Below are 4748 nucleotides of genomic sequence, written 5' to 3'. Positions count from 1 at the left end.
ATCTACTGGCCAGACGTTCCGAGCGTTGGTGTCGGGTTAGTTAGGCGACCTCGGGGCCTGTTGCGGGGTTTTTTTTTTTTTGACGGCACCAGCCATCGCCTCCAGACTTCTCCTCTTTCTTCCCTTCTTCCGTCGTTCTCTGTTGCTTTCTCTCTCTCTCTTTCTCTCTCTCTCCTTTTCTTCTCTCTCTCGATCTCGACTATCTCTCCTCTCCATCCCTGGCTCGGTGAGTAAGAGCATGTTTGCAGAAGTGTTTAAGGCAAGGTGACAGAATCATACACAAGAAAAATTTAGTAATTTCCAACAGAGCTTTAGGTGGAATTCTTCTGGACGGCGGCCCGCTCTACCTCACTGCGTGTCTGTGTGTGTGTGTGTGTGTGTGTGTGTGTGTGTGTGCGGGGGCAGGCTGGGTGGGTGTCTCTCCTGGGGAAGCGCTCGGGAGGAGGGGAAAAATGCACTCTGACAATCTTGCCTTCCCTTAAGGAGCCTGTGCCAAAAAGTACAATATTTCTTGTGAAAGCTCTTTTACGGCAGATAGTGTGTGTTTGTGTGTGTGTGTGTGTGTGTGTGTGTGTTTGTATTGGGGGGGGGGGATTAGGAGGGAGAAAGCACTGCAGGATACTGCTCTGTCACCTACTATTAAACAGACTTAATACTTCTGTTAAGAGATACTTCCACAAAATAGGTCAGAGGAGAAGAAGCAGAGAAGCTGGGGAGGAGGAATGAGTTTATTTGCGAGAGTGTGTGTGTGTGTGTGTGTGTGTTTGTGAGCAGTGTGTGTGTGTGTATGTGAGTGTGCGTGCGAGCGAGCGACTGTATGTGTGCACGTACGGTCGAGTGAAAAGGGTTGCGGGGTCACAGATTGGCTGCCAGGCTTGGCCATGTGACAGGACGGAGGCTGTTGTCGTGGATACGGCCGAGCAGGCTGAGTGAGTTTGGCCACCTGTCCTGGGAGGAGAGGGGAGGAAAGGGGAGGAGAGGGGAGGGGCTAGAAGCCTAGCAGGCACTCAGCGAAACCAGAGACTGAAGGCCTGTACTGCTCCTAGAGAGAGAAAGGGAACAACATGGGGTAAAAGCCTTCAGTTGACATCAAGTAAAGGTTTTTTAACTCCTTGTGCTCTGGGACTAAGGATTACTAAAGATAGGTAACTGTTAACTGCCTTTTGTGGAGTTGTCCCTAAGTTCTAAGAGTGGGGGGAATTAAGAATTCAAGAGGTTAAACTTTGAAAGGGAGAGAGGAGAGACAAGGAGAGAGGAGAGATGAGGAGAGAAGAAGGATGAGGAGAGAGGAAGGATGAGGAGAGATGAGGAGAGAAGAAGGATGAGGAGAGATGAGAAGAGTAGAGATTAGAGGAAAGAGAAAATGTGAAAGGCAAAAAATGTGACCGTAGAAGAAGATCAAAGAGGAGAACAAAGGAGGCGAGAAGAGAAGATAAAGGAGAACAAAGAAGAAGAAAATAGAAAAAGAATGAAGGAGAAGAGAACTGAAGACAAGAGAAGAGAAGAGAGGAGAAGAGAGGAGAAAAAAGGAGAGGAGAAGAGAGAAGAGGAGAGGAGAAGAGAAGAGGAGAAAAGAGATAAAAGGAGAAGAAAAGAGAAGAGATGAGAAGAGAAGAGAGGAGAAGAAAGGAGAGGAGAAGAGAGGAGAGGAGAGGAGAAGAGAAGAGAGGAGAAGAGAAGAGAAGAGAAGAGAGGAAAGGAGAAGAGAAGAGAGCAGAAGAGATGAGAGGAGAAGAGGAGAAAAGAGATGAAAGGAGAAGAAAAGAGAAGAGATGAGAAGAGAAGAGAAGAGAAGAGAAGACAAGAGAAGAGAGATGAGAGAAGAGAAGAGATGAGAAGAGAGGAGAGGAGAAGAGAAGAGAAGAGAAGAGAGGAGAAGAGATGAGAAGAGGTGAGATGAGATGAGAAGAGAAGAGAAGAGAAGAGAAGAGAAGAGAAGAGAAGAGAAGAGATGAAAGGAGAAAAGAAGAAAAGAGATGAGAGGAGAAGAGAAGAGAGATGAAATTAGAAGAGATGAGATGAGAAGAGAGGAGAAGAGATGAGATGAGAAGAGGTGAGATGAGATGAGAAGAGAAGAGAAGAGAAGAGAAGAGAAGAGAAGAGAAGAGAAGAGATGAAAGGAGAAAAGAAGAGAAGAGATGAGAGGAGAAGAGAGATGAAATTAGAAGAGATGAGAGGAGAAGAGAAGAGAAGAGAAGAGATGAGAGGAGAAGAGAAGAGAAGAGAAGAGAAGAGAAGAAAGGAGAAGAGAAGAGAGCAGAAGAGAAGAGAGGAAAGGAGAAGAGAAGAGAGCAGAAGAGAAGAGAGGAAAGGAGAAGAGAAGAGAGGAGAAGAGAAGAGAGGAAAGCTGGTGTTCACCTTCTCCACTCAGTAGCGCTGAGTGAAGTTCTTTACCATGCTACAAAATAAACCCCTGAAATGATGAAGGCTTCTATCCCTCACTGTCACAGTAATTACCCAGTCATTCACACCAGTTACTGAATCATAACTGCATTCAGATTAATGAGTGAATAATAAGCCGGGTCAAACCGGGGACTGTACATGGGTTAATATGTAGCGGATTATTATTAACGACACATGGATCATTATTAACTGTAGCCTCAAACGTTAGCTCTGAGTGTGATTCGTAGATTTCAGAAACCCAGCAACAATTCTACATCTGTAAACGAGCTGTAATTGTATTCATGTCTCAGTGGACGCAACTTGTGTATTCTTTATGTGTGCGTTCTCTCTCTCCCTCTCTCGCTCTCGCTCTCGTTAGCTCACCCTCTCTCTCTTTTTCTCTCATATTTCCAGAGCTATCAGATCATCCTCTGTTCTACAAAGCGGTCTCCATGCATTCCCTCTCTCCGTCCGAAAAAAAACAATAGTGGGGGGGAGTGAAGAACAATCGTGCAGATTTCAAAAGCCGCAAAATTCCGCTTGGCCGCTGCAGACTCACCCCAGTTCATTATTTATGAGCCCTTCTCCAAAACACACTCCGGTCTCTCGGCTTGCATTAAAGTATTAAAGTCCGTAAAGGGCTGAGGCGCGAACAAAAGATCAAATCTGCCTCGATTGTCTTACCAAAGTGGAGGGAGGAAAGAAAAGCATCAGGAAAACACTCGTACCTCCAAACGCTGACCAGAAAGAAAAGCTCAGAAAGAGGAAAAGCGTTCGCTGTGTGAGTTTACTGCTACTGTCGTGGTGCAGGATTTTAGTTCTGATCCGAAATGGCATAAAGGAAAACCTCAAGTGTTGTCCTGTAAAGTGGCAAAGTTAAATGTCATCGATGGGGAAATCTCCAGAACGGTAATGTAGAGAAAGAAATGGTATAGGAGGGTAATGTATGGCAAAAGGGGGTAATATAAGAAAAAATACATATATAATATAGAAGAAGAAAAAAGTAAAGTATTGGAGTGAAAAGGTGTATGGGAAGGAAAAGGTATAGAAGATACATTATAGAAGAAAAATGTATAGGAGGACAAGGTATAGCAGATGGAAAGGTGTAGGGGGAAAAAGTTTAGAGAGAATAGGAGAATTAAATAGGAGATGAAAAAGGTGTAGGAGAAAAACAGCAGTCGGAAGAAGAAGGAAGAAGAAAGAAGGAAGAGGTTTCGGAGGACAATATATAGGAGAAGGAATCGGTATACGAAAGGAAAAGGTGCAGGGGGCTCATGTATAGGGGGAGGAAAAGGTGTACAAGGATAACTTATAGAGGAGTAAAAAGGTATATGAGGAAAACAGGAGAAGGACAATGTATAGGAGGGTCATATATAAGAGACTGAAAGGGTATATAATGATAATGTATAGGGGGAAATGTATAGGAGAAGGAAAATGCATAGGAGGATAACAGAAGACAGGAGAAAGATGATGTGTAGGAATGAAAAAAGGTATAGAGGGTAATGTATAGGAGAAGAAAAAGGTATAGAGGGTAATGTATAGGAGAAGGAGAATGTATAGAGGGATAATGTATAGGAGAAGGAGAAGGTATAGATGGATAATGTATAGGAGAAGGAGAAGGTATAGGAGAAGGAAAATGCATAGAAAGATCACATAGGATACTGATAAAGAAAGCTAACGTATACGAGAAAAAGAAAGGTATAAAAGAAGGAAAATACAAGAGAAGCAACATATATAGAATAATATATAGCAGAAGATAAAAGGTAAAGGAGGGAAATGTATAGGAGGATAACATATAGAAGAAGAAAAAGGTATATGAGGAAAACAAGAGAAGGAAGTACTATAGGACGGTAGAAGAAGAAAAATCTATAGGAGGGTCATGTGTAAGAGATGTTAAAGGTATAGGGGGATAAAATAGGAAACTTAAAAGGTATATGAGGATAACATATAGGAGAAGAAAAAGGTATAGGAGAAGGAAAATGTTTAGGTTTGATTTATGCATTTTTATAGTTCGTTATAGTTTTCCTTTATTAGTAATTCTTAGTAAAGTGACACTGGGAGTGTGAAAGCTGCTACATAAATGGAGCAAACATACAAACAAATAAATAATTACTTATATATATATATATATATATATATATATATATATATATATATATATATATATATATATATATGTGTGTACATATGTTCTTCTTCATTCAGTCTTTTGTTTGGAAGTGATCTGTTGATGCAGTCCACTGTCTCTTTTTATGGTCTTGTCTCTCAACAGTTTGTACAGTTTCCTCTCTTTTTCGCAGTACTGGCCTGCCCTCTACTGTCCTACCACTGCAATGAACCCTCCGTCCCCTCATATGTGTGTGTGT

Source organism: Salminus brasiliensis, chromosome 7 (assembly GCF_030463535.1).
Source record: "Salminus brasiliensis chromosome 7, fSalBra1.hap2, whole genome shotgun sequence".
In the NCBI taxonomy this organism is placed as follows: Eukaryota; Metazoa; Chordata; class Actinopteri; order Characiformes; family Bryconidae; genus Salminus; species Salminus brasiliensis.
The sequence above is the reverse complement of the archived record's forward strand: the minus strand, read 5'-3'. Positions refer to the sequence as shown.